We start from the raw sequence: 19,124 nt of genomic DNA, 5'->3' as shown, positions 1-19,124 counted from the left end.
TGGCTACAAAAAGGCATTATCTTTCATACAAGTAGAGTGCATAAGAGTTCAATTTGGGAACGAGTCAAGTGCTCTCCATCTGAGAAGGGTGTGCGTGTGTTGTTGGATGGAAGGGGCTGTGGAGAACTAATCAAATGTGGTTTGCACAGAGCGCTGTAGTCAGTGCTTGACAAGAAATGTGAACTTGACTGCACTGCTTAAAGGGATAGTTTGACATTTTGGCAAATTCACCTATTGCCGTAACCCCTATAGTCATATGAGTAGGTACATTACCTTTAATTATCAGTGCCTGTTGTTCTGCGATTGGTGGGGCAGAACTGCCTGCTGCTCTGTGCACAAAATGGAGGTTAACGGTACAGCCCCCTCTCTCCCTCAAAACTTCAAATACACCATCAAATGACACCAAAACGCTCATGTGTACAACTTGTAGCTTACACATTCACCACGCTATGAAATAATAATGTAATATTACGAGACAGAGTTGTTTTGAAGCCAAATGCACAGCCGGAACTACATTCCAGACATATAGTACTTGCTGGGCGGAGTGATTTCAAACAGCGTATGTTTAGTGCATTTACTCCCGTCATCAAAACAAGTTTGTTGAGAAGAAGCCAGAATATACAGAGGAAGAGTTACAGGTTTTGGAAGGAGAGGGAGCAAGAAGAGAGGCTGAGGCTGCCGAGCAACCAGGGGCTGAGGGGAGACCCAGAGGCGGCATGGATTGGTGATGTAAATGTGCGGCTTACTGGCCACTTTATTAGGTACACCTGTGCAATCTAATACAATCCAATACAACATCTCTGCCACACATTCTACGTTTACAAAGCTTTTACATTTTCAGTTTTTGTTGACATTGTCAGTTGTCATTGACTGTATGTTACATACATATGTTGATGGTGGGATGGGATGAGAGTACGCCTCAAAATAATCACCGGAACACGGGGAGAACATGCTAACTCCACACTCATAAATCACCACAACTCCTGAGGGAACAACAACTTAAAATGTTCCCTAGCAGCCTGTTTATTCCCAACAATGAGAAGTAATGCCAGTCACTTCACTATATGCTCTGGGCAAGCACTTATCCATAACATAACCACAACAACATTTGCATTTTAGCCTTATTTACCATGCCTGGGTTGTAGGCTAATGTTACTCAACATGGAGGTAACATTACAGCAGATACATTGCTGAGCAAAATAGACAACGATCACTTACCACGTCTGCTGGTTTTGTGATGCCAACAGATGGTATGGCAGTATTTTTCAAGAAAAGCGTTTGAACCATTCCTGAGCTTCTGCGCTCCATCCTTTCACTGTAGTCCTCCGGTAAAAAATGGTTGGAGTGAACAAACATTTTCCGGACCATTTCCATAGACGTGTTGGGGTCGATGTCCAGCACAAATAGCCATTGTTTCATCCTGTCCGTATTTTTGGTTGGTACTACGTGATGGTACTGCTCCATGTCTTTGGCTTGTTACCGCAACCTTTTACAATACATGTGTAAACCATGATTTACAACAACACTCTGTAAACTTTTCTCAAACTTTCTGGTGCGTCCAACTGACGATACCGCAAATGCAAAGCTGCAAGCAGCAATACAGTTACAGCAATAATGGCATTGTCTCAGGTGTGCACTGTGTCACTCCGCCCAGTGGTTTACTCAAGAAAGTAGTTCAGAGTATTTTTTTCATGTGTCGTAATGTTAGGCCTACTTAATTATACATTATTATTTCATAGCGTGGGGAATGTGCAAGCCATGTGTGTTTTGGAGTCATTTGATGGTGTATTTGATTAATTTTGAGGGAGAGAGGGGGCTGTACCGTTCACCTCCATTTCAACGGGCAGCTCTGCCCCACCGATCTCAGAACAGCAGGCACTGACAATTACAGGTAATGTACCTACTCATATGACTATAGGGATTACGGCAATAGGCGAATTTGCCAAAATGTTGAACTATCCCTTTAAGGGACCCTAGAGGACTTTGCTGTGGAGCAGTTTAGTTTTGGGTTTATTGTGCTCTTCAGATTCAGCCAAAGCTGCCTTTTTTAATGGGAATGATTTGTGCCATAGAGATTAGGTCATACAGTCATACATTTGATATTCATTTGCACCACATTCACTCACAGAGCAGTGATGATGGGACAATGTCAACAAGAATTAAGACGACATTGTTGTCTCTTTTTTCTCTTTCTCTCTCAGCTCTGAAGGTGTTACTCAGACACTCACAGAAATATGAAGCTTTTTTCCTTAAAGTGTGCATCTGAGCTCATCTCAGGCTCTCAGAAATGTCTCCATGCAAAATACATACAAAACACACTTTAGTAGCACCACAGGGCTGTGTAACATTGATGTGGATGGAGCTGGTCTGTGTCAGTGGACGAACATTAATTGGGTTACTAGAGCTCGTTCCCCACTTGCTCATACTCTGTATATAAATACACACTAAGAGACATTTTGTGCTCTGGCATCGCTGACCTGTTCACATCATGGTTTATTTTTATAGTGGTAATTTGCCATTGGTGTGATGGTTTGGTTTCAGAGGGCCACAAGATTAATCATGGAGGGCATTACTGAAGTATAATTACACTTTCTGTAAGTGTACTGGCAACATTTCTCGTGTGTGCACTCTCTATCTCTGTCCATAACACATATACACACACAGTCAGCTACAAAGAATGCTCAACACAACAGCAAAGGGCAGAGCAGAGGTGCCTGCTCTACATAGCATTGCTAAAATACTGCAAACCACAGTGTATCCACAGTAATAAGAGGTGTAATATCCTCATATACAATGCAAACATCAATATCCTTCTTAATCTCAGTCTGTGAAGGGGGACTGAAATGGTTGTTTTTAGGTGTGGACAGACAACACTGGGACATCTGCCTGAAGAACATTGTTCAATGCTGTTAGTAAGAAATTAAGACCACAGTTAACAATAACTGATACTAGAACCAACTCAGAAAACAAATGAATGTGTGTGTGAGTGTGTATGTGGGGAGGAAGGGGGGTTGGGGGGTGGGGTGGGGGTGGGGGGGTTGGAGTCAGTAGCAGTGCTGTGTAACGTCTTTAAGATCATTACTCCACACAAAATGCACCCCTGGGGTGTGTGACACATTTCTCAATGGGCTCTTCCACGGGATTTAACGGGTTAACAGCAGACAAAGGGAGTTGGGACCATGTAGCCCAGCAGGGGACACCCTGGTGGAAACACCAGGCTGCTTTATAATCCCTGCTCTGTCCCATCCTGTTGGCTCTGCCTGCAGTCGTGGTTGACTGGCATGTGCTCTGTAAAGGCTAATTCACATTTCATGATTTTCACCCAGATTTTGCGTTGCGGAGACTATCGTAATCTTTTGAGTGTTCATACCTGGCGACGTGTGTTTCTGTCATTGGGAGTCTCGCCAACTGTGTTACAACCTGTGTGTGCACACCACAAGATTTCTCCACTGAGTGCTCACCAACAGAGCCGCAGATAATGCGGTGACGTCACCAAACTACAGTTTTTAACTTGGAGTGTTGAATCAGATCTGCCTCCAGGGCCAGGGTCCAAACACAAAACGTTCCCTGTGATCCTGTGGACAATGCCATTGTTGTTGTTGATTGCCCGCTTGTCAGTGTTGCCAGATCTTGGGAGAGAAACAAGCAACCAGGGCTATGGAAACAAGCCCAAAAGAAGCGATGGATATATATAGAGAAAGGCGATGTTTAGAGAGCAAGCCCAAAATAAGCAACCTTGCTTTAGAAACAAGCCCAAATAACCGCAACCCGCAACTACCAATATTTGTAAGCTACTTTACAAAAAAACAAGGCCAAAGTCATGGCTAATAAGCGGACCTGACAACCCTGTTGTCGGCTTGTCCTCCTCGCATATCTTCTGTCCTCCTGTGTGCTGACGTGGGAAGTATCCCGCCTCTCATTGGCTGGTGCTCTTTGTCAGTGGTGTCACACTTCTCCAGTTTTCTAGCATGCCAGATATCCAGTCCCAGTCACAGACGAGGGGCAACTTGCTCGTAGGCTTGTTCACACAAGGACTCGTCGTGTCAAACTATCTGCCGACTCACCTCCGACCCAAGGTGGCTCTCAAGATCCTCTGCGTATCAAAATTGTGGTGAAAATCGTGTAATGTGAACTAGGTTTAAGACGACATGGCTTTGGCGTGAGAGGAGCCATGTTTTCAATGGGAATGCATCACACACACACACACACACACACACACACACATATATAGTCACCTCCAGGCCATAAGAGGATATTTTACACTATACTATCATTAAAATCATTAAATATAATTTTAGAATAGTTGTAAGAAGGCATGCTTACAGACCTTCTTTGATGCCACTTTTTGTGTTAAATAATAATGAGGTTCTCTGTGGGTGAAGTTCAAACATTAACCAAAACTAATGTGGGTAAGCAACATAGTCCCAAGGTTTGCTAAAACACACCTTTGCTTGTAGGTCTTCTTCAAGAATGTCATGTTTTCTGAACTTAAGAGAGCAGTATTCAGACAGTAATTTCAAACATATAGCTGAAGAAATGCCTAAATAATTCTAACAACTTGTAATATTAAATCATTTTAGAATGAGTGGATGGTAATGTTTGTTGAAGGAAAGACATCTGATAATCTTGCCAAGTTTTGGCATAACTTCTATAGTAGTTTGATGTCTCTGAAGTCTGAGTGTTGTACTGTGGATGTCTTGACAATTCAGAGCATGTTTCCAGACCCTCTCAGACAGTGCTTAGTGAGTCAAGTATGAGCTAATGGTCATTTTAGTAAGAAGGCAGTGCTGATTCATCTGCTGATTTACCTGCAAGTCACCTGCTTTATTAGCCACAATAAGAGCCATCGACACTCTCCTCTATCTCATACCCAACTGTGAGCAAAAGGTATCTGAGCTCAAACAGCCTTTTAAAAATATGAGTTCATCTGCTCTTGCTTATGAGTTTTAGCTTATTGATTGGTACCTCCTAATTGTGTCTGATTGTTTTGCACAAGCCTAATTAAAGTCTTGAATTGGCAATCATTTTCTCACAGTCCTTTGCTAATTCTTGTAATTTCCAGTGTTCTTCCCACTGTTAGGTGATTGCTTTGATAATGAGAGGTTGTGCAGAGGGATTATGTTTGGTAAGGACATGTAGAGAAAAGGTATCATCAGATAACTTCCTCCTCTGCCTTCTAAATGAGAAGCTATCTCAATCAATCTCATTTACGGTCCGCTCCTCTGGAGACAGCCTGTGGAAAATTCTTTATACTATCTTTGAAATTTGCACACCTGTCACAGAGATCTTAGGGCAGAAAGAAGAAGAAAATGGTGGTTGACTTTGGCGACCTTACTAATGTGGGGTAGGCTATAACTTGAACACAGGAGTGAATGTGTGCTGGTTCCTAAGAAAACCTTTAAGCCATGTTTACACCAAGCAGTCCAGTACAGTTCAGTTCAGTTCAGTTCAGTATGCATTTTTCCTGTTTCCACTGTGAAAAGTTGTGGATGGTACCAATAGAACTGTTCCTAACAACCCCCATTTTTGGTCAACCCTCTGTTGGGGTACCTAACACACATTGTCAATAGCGGACTGTGTCTCTTGTTCAGGGCTGAGTTGTGGCTTTTTTGAAGCTTATGTTACCACTGTTAAAAGTCTTACATATATAAGTAAACTGTAACTATAAAATGAAAAAATATTTAGCTGCCTCTCGCAGCAGTTGTAGACTGAGAAAAAAATTACTTAATTCACTGGGCCGACTGCCAGCAACTTTTAAGGTGGAGGGCTTACTTGTAATGTTATTCAATGCATGAATTGACGACTGATTCCATCAACACACCTTACATTTCAATAGGACCACTTTGACCAATCCATTAGTTTTTATTGCCTCTCTTGGATGATATACACTTAATCTTAAAGCATTTAAATATTAATTTCAATAAGGTTATGTGAACTGCATATATTCTAATCCTCACTTGGAGAGGAAAATAAGCATTGCAGGTCATCAGTCTTGTGAGCTCCAGCGACACTCAACCCCTAAGCTTGCCTGAGAAGGACTAAATGCACAAACCGCTATTTTTAAATATACCATCGACAGAGACTCTTCAATCCAGCCTGTTCCATTTTGTTCTGAAAATGTCAGCATGCAACCCCATTCCCTTGATGATAAATGAGATGCAGGCTTCCCTTCCTGTCACTGGTGATGAGGAAATACAGCGAGAACTGGATGGAGAAGTGAGTGACAACAAACCTTCCCACATTTAAGAGTACTGTTTGTGGTGGAAATGGAAAACAGACCTAGGGTCTAGGTACCATGTCTGAAGGTTACTTTTGGTTCCAAAGGTACTATACTGAAAGTGTTTGGTGGAAACGGGGCTTAGAGATTTACCAGATTCAAAGTGGAAGACTGTGAGCCTTTCTTCTTGAATACTTGAATAAGTCCGTTTCAGTAATAGGCTATTTGAGTGCACACTTTGATAACAGAGATAGATATCATAAAACAAATCATATTTTGGATGATGTAACCTTTTGTGTCACTTTCAGTGTTTTGAATGAGTTGTGTTTCTGAGCCCCCAAGTTTTAGCTCACCTGCTGTTTATCCTCTCCACTGGAATGGATATCTAATAGCCATGATACACTGCTGTGTTTTAGCTCCAGATTAAATGTTGATTTGCTTTTTTTTTTGAAGATGATAATGTCAAAAGCATTTGTTAGTTATCTCCACAAGCATCTCTTTTAATGGCATGAATAACAACATGCACCTACCCCCTCACATGTGCATATCATGATCAGGCAAGCTGTTGTATGTACCTAACCATGTAGGTGGTTCCTTAGAGAACAGATTTGGCACTGGTATTTTTCAAACTTTTCAGTGTTTTATTCTCAGCCATGATAATACAGCACATGAACACAAAAACATCTTGAGCTTCATTACTGCTTCCTGTAATGTCCTTAGTTCTTACACATTGCTGTACAGCAACTATGTAGTTTTCAACTGTATTTGATTTGAAGACAATTGTAACCTTATCTCTGTATAGTGCTAATTTTATCACCATGTAAATGCCAAACTAAGCCTTTCATTTCTCCATTGCTTTTGTGGTGCTGCCTAAGTTGCCTGATAGGAGACAATGGTAAAAAAAACACCAGGCCAAGTGACAAGGTGCTGTGTGAGATTACAGGACCAAGGTGCCACACAGTCCAATTTATTTGAATTGTTGTTTGAATAAATTTGAAAATGCTCATGTCAATTAAGAGGATGCATTCCTCTGGCTGTGTGTAATGTCATATTTATCAATCTGTAGAGGTTACTCTTTGCACTCATGTGTAGAATACATTTAGACTTCTGTTAGGAATTCATTAGGTATTGATCCCGTTTAGCGATGCAGAGTCCGATAACTGCCTGTCCGGAGCCAGATTATCAATTCGGTGCCATTCAGAAACAGATGTCCTTTTGCTTTGTTATTGTTATGCATCAACATTTAATACCCCAGCAAAAGCCTGTAATTCCGTCTTCAAATGAAGAAGCAGCTTTTCTATATATTTACCTCAAAAGACAGCCTTTGTGCTCAGTGATAGAAAGTGATGCCCTCTTTCTGCAGTTTTTGTCTTGGTGTGCTTTCTTCCTTCTGAGTTTGCATGAGGTTTGGTTGTCTCTACACAACCTCTTTCTCTCCTTTATACTCTTACTGTCTGAGTCTTGCTCTCCATCCATTCCTCACTGTGTGCTGATTGGCTGTTGGTTAGTCAGCTGCAGCCAATAAGCCTTGGTAGAAATGTCAGTGTTTAGTCTGGTGCTAGGCAGCAAGATCAGCAGACAGGTGGGTCAGACAAAGTCATCGCTACGGTTGGCTGCACGGCAAAGCTCTGTCAGCTTTTAAAGGAATATTACACCCTGGGTGACCAGTCACAAAACATTATTTCTATCATCCAAAACACTTTAGTCAATATTTGTGTAGGCAACAACTCTCCTCTAAAGCCAGAATGCCGAGATGCATGGCTCAGTTTCAGTAAAATGCTCAACAGAAAGAATCTGGAGTTGCTCTCATAACTGAATTTTTATTTTGTCTTTTGCACCCAGTTAAGCTGTGTTTTATTGTTCTGTTGTAAAATAGATGGCTTTAGGCTGAGATACTCCTTGCTGTGCATCACAAGTCAGTTTCCAAAATTAATGGTAATGATACAACAATTTGTCTCATGCAAACTCTGTAAGTGTCCTGTCTCTCTTGCTTGGTTCTCATATTAAAGTTCTATTTTTTCCTTTGTGAATCCTGTTTGTTGATGTCTGAACACTGAGAGGGACCAGACAGTTAAAGAGGATTTATGGTTGTGCGTAGACCCTATGCACGTCACCTACGCCGTTGTAAGCATTTTTACTTGTGCAGTGGTGTGTCTGTGTCACTCTGCAGTTACACCTCCAAAACAGTAGTCGGTGCTGGAGGTTTCTGTTAAGTAGGTGTAAAATGTTAATACAAAACACAGCCAAAACACACATTAACCCTATGGGCCCGAACGACGCATAGTGCATCCAAATTCACACCTGTTCTTCTCTATTGATTTTCTCCGCGACCGTGTGTCATAGCAAGAAGCCACACATATCACGTGAAACAGCGGAATTGTAGCTTTTCGACAAGGCCACCTTTCAGTAGTCCAATGTTTTCACAGCGAAAAACAATGATAAAGTTACACTAAAATTATGTGTAAGAGAGTTTTCATACAGCTTTGCACACACATTACTCTTGGATGGATTACTCGCGAATGCAGGGTCGCACAGAAATGCCACGCATATCACATGAAAGCGCAGGACTAGAGTTTTCCAGGGATACCACACACATCATTGTGCTGTCATCCCATCATGCTATAAATCCAGATTAATTGTCTACGAAATAAAAACCTGACGAATTTCTTTACAATCCATTATACAGATCTTGTTACCAGTCACTTCATATAGTGAGGAATATCGTATCTTACCACGTCTTAGGCTTGCGTGTGTTTCTCCCTGTCTATCCACATTTGTAGTCCATCTTTCAAGATGCAAATATCTCCATATTGTCCAGTTGACACTCCATCAAACTTTGTATGACAAGACCAGCCACTTCACCTTTGTGCACCCAGACAACTGTAGCCTAATTATGCAAGCATGACAGGGCTGTAGTCACCATATACATTGAGGGGGACATGTCCCCCCCTTCCAATGCCCAAAATGCCCCCCAATATATAACTGAAACTGAGAAACAACAACAAACTTTGTTTCCTGCAAACAAAGTGGCCAATATTATCTTGGAGGATATCATTGCATTTGGTTGACTATTTTTCTATGATCCTAGATGTAAATATTGCATGTATCTTTCAGATAAAACACATTTTTGACTTGTGAATGAGTCAATGGAATTTCTTGCAATAATGAAAAAATACTGGCAATCATGTCCGCCTGGCACAAACCACATGTTTTGGACAGCTGTGAAGTGACAGAATGTCCCAGCATCATGGTTCTTATATTGCCAGATTCCAAAGAGTCTCCCCTCTTCATATATGGCAGAATATGTCATTTTCCAACTTGCTATGGTGAGATACATGTAAAAATGTAAGAATTTAGTAACACAGATTTGTTTTTTTCATTGATATAAAAATGAATATAAAATACAGGCACATAGGAGGACATGAAATGATGGCAAATCTGGATAGCCCACACTGTCCTGAAAAAAAACAAGATATAGCATGTGTATGTAGCCTTTAGAATGACTGTGATATGAGCTTAAAAGTAAAGGTAGTGAAAATACCCCAGAAACGCCTAGGGCCCATAGGGTTAAATATGGCTTAATAAAGACAATTTCAAACACAAGTACACAAATTGGCTTCACTTATAACTCGCAGCATTCACAAACAGTTGTGTTAATCCGATCCTGCCGATCTTTTCCTCTTCTCATATAAAGCCAGGGACAACAGCAACATTTAAAAAGGCAACAGCACACAATTTGGCTCCATTACAACTGTTCACTGACAAAACAGCTATCTTGTACTTAGACTCACAAGTCAGTCTTTAGACGCTTTGCTTAACTAAAGACTGATGACTTTCTCCCTGATTTTGTGTTTAGATGGGCAGATACAATTTCAGAGTTTAAAAAAACTCCCTACGTTGCAGAACCAATAGTAAATCTGCAGGGCGGCCCTTCGGTGGCTCGCTGAACTCTTGTGCTCGTAAACATAGTCCGACTAGAAACACGTGTAGCGGTACAAAATGACTCAAGTTGCTGTAAGTCCTTCATTTCCACAATCTTGTGGACTGAGCATACGTTTGATAAAACGGAGTTAAATCTCTTGGCATCCATTTTCAAGCTCTCAGTGTGTTTGTGTCCTTGCGGACGAGAAAAGGGGGAGCGCACATTTCCAGGAGGGTGTGTCCTTTTCAAAAATGCAAGAGGCGTTGCTTTCAATTCAATTCAATTTTATTTATACAGCCCAATATCACAAATCACAATTTGCCTCACAGGGCTTTACAGCATACGACATCCCTCTGTCCTTATGACCCTCGCAGCGGATAAGGAAAAACTCCCCCAAAAAAAACCCCTTTAACGGGGAAAAAAAAACGGTAGAAACCTCAGGAAGAGCAACTGAGAAGGGATCCCTCTTCCAGGATGGACAGACGTGCAATAGATGTCGTACAGAACAGATCAGCATAATAAATGAACAGTAATCCGTATGACACAATGAGACAGAGAGAGAGAGAGAGAGAGAGAGAGAGAGAGAGAGAGAGAGAGAGAGAGAGATGCAGTTAATGACAGTAGCTTACAACAACATTATTGAAAGTAATAATATTATAGTTATAGTTCTGGCTACTGTGGTACAATATGTTGAAAGTATGTATTAATATCTGGCAGTATACATGTGTGACAATAGTCGTGTATAATAACAGTAGAAGTATGACTAATGACTAATGATGGCAGCAGCAGCAGGAGGCATCTGGCAGGACCACGACAGCAGCACAACCACACACGTCACGCTGTCCAGGCACCGCTGCGATATGAGTTAATCTGAGAGACAGTGGAGCACAAAGGCTCCGAAGAAGAAGCCGAGTTAGTGACATCCAGAATGGCCGAGTTAGCAAGATGCAGTAATAGAATACCAGAGAGAGAGAGAGAGAGAAGAAGAAGAGAAGGTGCCCGGTGTATTATAGGGGGGTCCTCCGGCAGACTAGGCCTAAGTCAGCCTAACTAGGGGCTGGTACAGGGCAAGCCTGAGCCAGCCCTAACTATAAGCTATATCAAAGAGGAAAGTCTTAAGTCTAGTCTTAAATGTGGAGACGGTGTCTGCCTCCCGGACCGTAACAGGAAGATGATTCCACTGGAGAGGAGCCTGATAGCTAAAGGCTCTGGCTCCTGATCTACTTTTGGAGACTTTAGGGACCACGAGTAACCCTGCGTTCTCAGAGCGCAGAGTTCTGGTGGGATAATAAGGCACTATGAGCTCTCTAAGATATGACGGAGTTTGACCATTTAGAGCTTTATAAGTTAACAGTAGGATTTTAAATTCAATTCTGGATTTTACAGGGAGCCAGTGCAGAGAAGCTGAAACAGGAGAAATATGATCTCGTTTCTTAGTTCCTGTTAGTACACGTGCTGCTGCATTCTGAATTAGCTGGAGAGTTTTTAAGGACTTACTAGAGCTACCTGATAACAGAGAGTTACAGTAATCCAGCCTAGAGGTAACAAAAGCGTGGACCAATTTTTCTGCATCTTTTTGGGTCAGGATAGGCCTAATTTTCGCAATATTACGCAGATGAAAAAATGCAGTCCGTGAGGTTTGTTTTAAATGACAATTAAAAGACAAATCTTGATCAAATATTACTGCTTTGTTGCCAGCCGTTTTCTCTGGTGTGTTAAACACACTTTAGAAAGGAGTGTCCCCAGACTATCAGAAGGCGGAGATCTCTGATTGTCTGGTGGCAAGACTATCTTGTACTAAACACATGTTCAAAACAAATATAACATACTAACGTTATTAGCCCAAGCTTAAGGCATTTTACGTTGTATAATTTAGCCAAGCAACTAGCAATCTTTCTCTCTTCTCATATAAAACCAGGGACAGCAGCAACATTTAACAAAGGTAACGGCACAAAATTTGGCTCCATTACAACTCACAAGATTCACCAACGAAACAACTGTCATACTAAACACATTTTCCAAACAAATACAACATGCTAACGTTATTAGCGCCAGCCGATGGCATTTTACATTATATAAATTAGCCTAGTGACTAGCGGAGAGGTGCCAGTTCACCTTCTGGGCACTGCCGAGGTGCCCTTGAGCAAGGCACTGAACCCCCTAACTGCTCCAGGCGCCTGACCAAGGCAGCCCCCATACTCTGACATCTCTCCACTTTGTGCGTGTATAGGTCCTGTTTGTGCATGTTTGTGTCTTTCGGATCTGTGTGTTAATGACAAAAAGTGTGAAAAAACTGAATTGAAAAAAATTGAAAATGTCTGTATTTATTTTATTGTGTTATTCTGTCCTTGGGAGGTCAAGTCACACAGTGAATTGTTCTGAAATGGCTGGATGGACATGGCTCTCATTAAACCTAAATGTATAAACTTCTGTCTCAATAACCTGTTGACTGTTTTTCTGTCATGGCTAAGGCATAGCGTGAGGCAACATGAAATTAATGGAGATATTGGCTTTTAGCCAAAAATAACATACTGTCTCTGGTGTGCCTGTGGAGAATAAAATAGCACAAATGATCTACAATCAGAGTTTTGGCTGCCAGTGTGCAGAGTTTTGGTAGATAACAGAATGTGTAATGTGGAAATGCCAATTGTCAAGTGAACAACTCCTGATTAATACAGCAATAAGATACACATTTACTTTGAATTAAAAAGGGAGAATTTTTGTTTCCTCTGTCACATACAGTATTTTCCACCATGAGGACATTAAAAATGTTCTCTCAGAACAGAGTTCTCTGTTACTATGCAGGTGTATGTTGTCAGGATATGTTCACAGTTATTTTTTGAAGCCATCCACAGGCTTTTTCATATCTATTCTGTGCACATCCAATGGGTTTTAGTGTCCACCTTTATCTTTACCACCCCAACTGACTACAGATTTTCCACATCACATTTTACCAGTTTGAGTAGTCTGTCTGATTTTTTCACCCCTGTCTGGAGCGCCATGGTATATGGCGTTCCCAAGGGAAGTCCTTTGCCCCCTCCCCACCCCCTTCTCTGAACTTTGACCCTGGCCTCCTTCCTCTCAGGATATGAAATGACACTCTTGGTGGGAGAATGTTTTGGAACTGCTTCAGATGAGTCTCTTTAATGTAGGCTGGAGCAGATGAGCCCAGAGGGCTGCATGGCCACTTTACTGTGAGATCTAAGGGGTTCTGTTTTAACTATGCAACTGTAATGACAAGTCATGTGTCTTTAGACAATGAAGGTGTCTTAAAGTGGACTCTATCATGTGTGCTAAAAGGTATAGTGATGTGGAATATAGTTAAGGTGTAGTGGTTAAATAGTGTCTGTATTTAATAAACAGCTGTGCCAGTCATGGAGCATGATGAAAATGGCTCATCAGTGAAGAGTACAGAGCTCTTTCTCTGAATCAAAAATCATTTGAGGGATGCAGAGTGCTTCTGTGTCCCCAGGATGTCACCAGTACCTACAGCCACCAGACTGCAATCAACAGGAATACAACTAGAGCCAAGTAGTTTGGTGTATGACAGAGAGGTGTTGACTGCACAACATAATTAATGTGGAGGGCATGCAGCTTAAAACTTTTTGCCTCTCCTGCATGAAAAAAAAAAAAAAAAATCAAGAGATGTAATAATGCTGTTTGCACCAGTTCTTGCACTGCAATGAGAAAGAGATTTTGCTTTGCTTGTCCTGGCCACCACGACGGTCTGTGGTCACACTATGTATTTTTGATGCATGTTCAGTGTTTTATGCATTGCTCACATTTTTGCTCATGTTCTTCTCTAACCATAATTAACATTCTCTGCTTTTGCTTTTTGCTTGTGCCTACATATACACAACCATCTGTTTTAAAATGGCATCTCTAGCAGGAACTGCACAGTCTGACATTACTTTATTGATGTTTTTACTCACTAAGATCTATTGATAAACACTAAATAACTCTAATAGCACAAAGAGAATTGCTGCATATGGTCAGTGTGTGGTGTCTCTGGTGTCTCTCTGTTTTGGGTGCTGTACAAATAAAAGTTATGATTTGCTTATATGTAGCACAAAACTTTGGGCCCTATGCATGATATAAGCAGTCTTTGTGGGCCCCCTGCCCTGATCTCTTGTATGCACTAATATATATTTTTTTTTTTCAAAGTCAGTTTGCTTTTTTTCTTTCTTTTTTTTTTTTTTTGAAACCCCAATTTTCCTTTTTGCGGTAAAGACATGACAATCAGTGGTGTAGTGGAGAGTATACTCAGGTATACGGGGTATACCCACTTATTTTTCTATCCAGTTACAGTATACCCACCTATCAGCTAAAAATCCATTATAATACATAGGAGAGTATGCCCACTTCCTCATCAGTAAACCTACCTATCTACCTAGTAGTACACCCACCTCATCAATTACCACTACACCACTGATGACAGTGTATATTAGTGCTCCAGCACAATAAGCAGTCATTTCGTCAGCTATGTTTATAGACGAATCCTAGTGCCGGGCAGACCAAAAAATTTTGCACCTTCAAGGGGTGTGAAGTTCAGTCTTTCAATTGATACTCAGCCAATTTCAATTTAATTATGACATGAATTACTTCGAAATAAAAAATGCATACAAAAGCAAACTTTTCGTGTCAGGCTTTTTGGGCGCCTCCCCTGCTGTCTGTGTTTGCTGGAAGTTCTCACGTGGTGTAGATGAGAGGAGAGGAGAGTCAGTCTGTAGTTTGTTGTGCATCCATTCTTTTGTGTTTACTCTGTCAAAAAATTCTGGCATCCGAGCTGAAATCTCAAGCAACCAGCACTCCGCTATATAGTTGACTTTGGAAGGCACTAAGCACTCCTGCTCGACACCATATTAGCTCCCACTCCCCCTCCTCAAGCTGCTGGGCAGCCTGCCAGGTAGAGGTTGTCATGACTCCTAACACCACCCTTCACCCTCAACACCCACCTACCCCAGAAGGTGCCAGATTTTGGGAGGGGGCAGGCCAGACTAAAGTTTTGATTTAGATAAAAGATGTCTTCACAATGTCAGCAGAATGGGAATGCTGTGGCTTTCTGGTCAGAAATCACGTGATCTTTCCACCCAAGGTTTTGCAATGGTGCCAGGTGAGAGAGACAGAGGGAGAAGAGGGGGAAACTTCGAATAATGATGTCAGCAAATCATTGTTTTATCATCTCATGTTCTTGTTTGATTTGGAGAAAATGGCGGATAGTGCATTGCAGAACTCAGCTGCAAGCTCAGTGTAGAAGTGCCCCCCGGTCTTTTCATCATTCCTCTCATTCCAAAAACACCCCAAACTCTTGTAACGGTCACAGCTCATTCCTCACACCCAGGTAGAAAGTGTCGATGGAGAAGAATAGAGATGATAAATCAGACAGGATAGTAGAAATGCAGGTGTGTGTCATTTTCACTCCTTTCTCACTTCAGACTTGCCTTTGTTGCACTGCAGCTGTAGGAATATTGTGTTGTTTGTGGCTGTCTGGCACTGGCACAGTTAATGGTAACTGACCGTGCTATGCTTGATCACACTGGCATCTCTCTCAGACTCTGCTTTCTTCTATCTGTTATCTGCAGTCTTGGCTAAATTAAACTAAGCTCTCACCCCAGTCACATTGCTGTTGGCCAGAAAGAGAACTGCTAAGGCAATTCTGCAGGTTAATTTGTGATAGCAGTCCACAACACAATTATGACTGTTATTATTATGGACCTAGTTTCATATGTGGGAACTGCTGGAGCATGTGACACTCCAAAATGGAGTCACAGCAACTTAAGAATGTACTGTAGTTTGTGTTTAAACGTGTCTTTGTCTTCATGTGGGTCTGATGTTGTCAGAACAGTTACTGGCATGTTTTGTAACATAAGACTTCTCTTTTCCTTCCTTACCATCACACTACTTATTGGTTTCTTATGCAGTTTGTTCATAAGCACTGTTGCTGTTCATCCATTTCCATCCCTGACACACCCTTGTGTGATTTTTTAAAACCACTTTCTTTTTCTGCTGTTTTAGAGAGGTGAACTAAAAATCGACCCGACAGCAAAACTGCCCGAGCATGAAGGGTAAGTTAACAATCCTTTCACCATCTGTTTGATGAACTTCTTTCTCTGAATGCCAGCTGAACTGAACTCAGAAACCTTTTGCTCCAGACTTTGGACTCACTGTCACTGTCATGCTCTGTCACGCTAGATATATATATATACCTTTGTAGTTCTTTGTCAGAGACTACATTTTATTCCTTTATTCAATTACTTTGATACTTTGACAATAACCATTTGGCACAAACCCGTAGATCCGATCTTGTGGCAAATCTGACAGCACAAGCTCGCCTCTGTGGGTCTTTGTCACTGTGGTGTGAACATCGTCTTTTAACCTTTTTTTTCTTTTTGTTTTAATAACTTAGGTTGGTGGTGAAAATGTGTAATATTGGTGAATATATATTAACCTCATGGCAGTACACTTTAAAAAAAAATTCCAGCAATGCACAGCATCTCTGTTAGTTGCAAAATCCTACATTGACTTATGATAAGGAGGACAAAGAGTCATTTTGGCTACAGGATGTACATACATTGTTTAATAACTAGACAAGCACACCTCTAGTTGAAAATGTGTGCATCCGGGTTGAGGTAGTAGGTTGTATGGTTTAGAATTACACCCTGGGAGTTAACTGTACAACCTTCTAGCTTTCCTTGGAGTACACGTATGACATCAGTCTGTACAGAAAATAGTTTTGCTTTAGATGCAGAATTGAATTTTTCTATAGCATTGCATTTTAGAATGCCTCTGTGCATTGTTAATGGTCTCTGTATTATTGTAATCTTTGCCCACCTGAGGTTCATAGTTGGTCAGCCTGCCTGCTGTGGCTCAAAATCATCAGTTAGTATTAGCTTGATGTATATTATATTTTTAAATATACTACATTGTGGTCAGTTGGAATAACCGCAATGCATCGGTTGTATTCAGGTGTCCCTTTAACTGCAAAACACACAGAACGAACAAATGAGCAGTCAACTGTTTTCCTCTATCTGTCTCTCTGTCTATAAACATACAGTATATATCTCTAATATATCAAGTCCCATTCATGACAAATGGGAGTAGACAAGATGAACCTAATTACACCAAATCTAAGCAATCAGTGGAGTTGGTAGTAAATGAGCCCAATGACATTTTAAATTGTTGAACCAACAATATAAAGCTGTTCTCTTGTTGTGAATGTACTGAAGCTATTACTTTCAAATTCAGCATGTAAGAGAAAATCAAGAGTTAAAATCTTCTGTTTATGCTGTGTTTGGAATTGCCATTTTCTCACTTATTGTGTGGGGGAACCTATTTCACACGGTGATGGCTTAGCTTTTCAAACTGTTGCTCCATCTTTGTGGCCTGATATTACACCTCAGCCTGTTTAGCGAGTGTGGGGCTGCCGTGTCTTCTGAATCAGTCTGATATGCGGTCTGTGCCAAACATTATGATGCACAGAATGTTCAATATAGACACAAAGTATGAAATAGGATAATCAGAATAACTGGTAACTTGTTGACTTGTTCTGTATTATAGAATTTTGCTGGTGACTGCCATGCCCTGTGGTTTTACAGTATTGCCATTTGCACAGTACATTGAAAATGTTTTTGACAGCTGACTCAGGTTAGATACATTTCTCAGGGATGTCAAGGTTTAATGATGACCTAACATATAAAAAGCTTTTTGTCCCAAGTGACCTGAGCAGACCTCAGGAATATTTCAGGTTTGCCTGAATGTTTATATGTTGTCTCTGGGCCTTGTGATATATTGTCCACAATTCCACACAATGAGCATCATAAGGTCTAGTTTCAGGCTGAAGCTTGCCTCAGTGACACTGAAGTCTCTGTTTACTTTTGAGTAGTCCACTAGGCTGAATGCATCTGACTTCACCTCTGTCTGGCACTAAGCCACAGCTTGTAAAATGAGTCCAAAGCACCACACAGGAGAAACATGGCCCAGTAGATCAGCTTAAGACTTACCACAATTTGTAACTCTTAAGGACTGCTTCATTTAAAATGCAGCTTGAGTAGGTTGTGCTGTTGTAATTTCTGCTATAGTTCTTTATCATTGTAACAGTGTTTTTTTCTCCTTTTGCTTTTATGGATGACAGTGGTGCTGTGTTTAGGGCCAAGGCTTAGTGGACTGCCTTTCTGCAGCCTTTGTCATTTATCCATTTAGCTCTTTGGTTTCAAGTGGTTGACACTGCATTTTTTTCATGCTGTTTAATGCTCAGGGTTTCCAATAAACTGGTCCCATGCTCCACCAGATGTGTTGTTTAAATCAAATGTGTAATGATTAATAATAATCTCTAAAGGCTGTATTTGCCCTTCCATTTGGAAGAAGCTAAATTAAGCTCAAATAGAAAAACTAGTGGCGGGAATAAATGCTTTATTTAGGAATAAATGCCTTATATATTTTAAGGGCCGAGATTTTCTCATCTTTCCTCACCTCTGAACCCTGATGGTTCCTCCAGATGTGTAGAGAGAAAGCGTTGCTGCTCAGAATCATGCTGCCTCAGCACTCCTCTGTTCAGCTGTCCCAGCAGCATAGCTAAAAGTCATTGGTTCCAGCTGGGCCTTAATTTATGGGATGGTTGAAAAAATAAATTATGGGATTAGACATGGGTGGTTCAAGTCTAGTCTCCACTGCTATAACAGCTCCTTTGTGACGTCAGCTGGCCAGTAGTCTCAAGGTCCTTCAGCTGACTTAAGGAATGAATAAAATAAAGATTTTCTTCATTGAATTTGTATGCTACAGTGCAAATTATGTGTAGCACAAAGTGCTGGCAAGCTCGACAATGACACGGTATCACCTTTACACCAAATTATTAAACAACAAAAACAGTCAATCATACACCTAAACTACGTATTTTGGACAATATACTATTAAAGAAAGTATCCGCTGCACAAAGTTTTTATATCACAGCTGCCTTATTTCAACACTTTACTACTTTACTGTCTTGTT

General features: G+C 41.0%; 1 protein-coding gene across 7 annotated transcripts in view; it reads left to right on the top strand.

Annotated features, from left to right (window-relative positions):
* The window catches only part of LOC125897992 (uncharacterized), an 88,997-nt gene that overhangs the window by 36,926 nt on the left and 32,947 nt on the right, over positions 1-19,124 (top strand). For 6 of the 7 annotated variants that reach the window (XR_007450548.1, XM_049591571.1, XM_049591573.1 and 3 more), the window contains exon 2: positions 16,155-16,204. The exons of the other annotated variant lie outside the window; for it this stretch is intronic. The gene's annotated coding sequence lies outside the window, so the exon portion shown is untranslated. The remainder of the gene's footprint in view (positions 1-16,154; positions 16,205-19,124) is intronic. 7 annotated transcript variants of the gene reach the window in all.

Source organism: Epinephelus fuscoguttatus, linkage group LG12, assembly GCF_011397635.1.
Source record: "Epinephelus fuscoguttatus linkage group LG12, E.fuscoguttatus.final_Chr_v1".
NCBI lineage: Eukaryota > Metazoa > Chordata > Actinopteri > Perciformes > Serranidae > Epinephelus > Epinephelus fuscoguttatus.
This window is presented reverse-complemented; position numbering and strand designations above follow the sequence as displayed.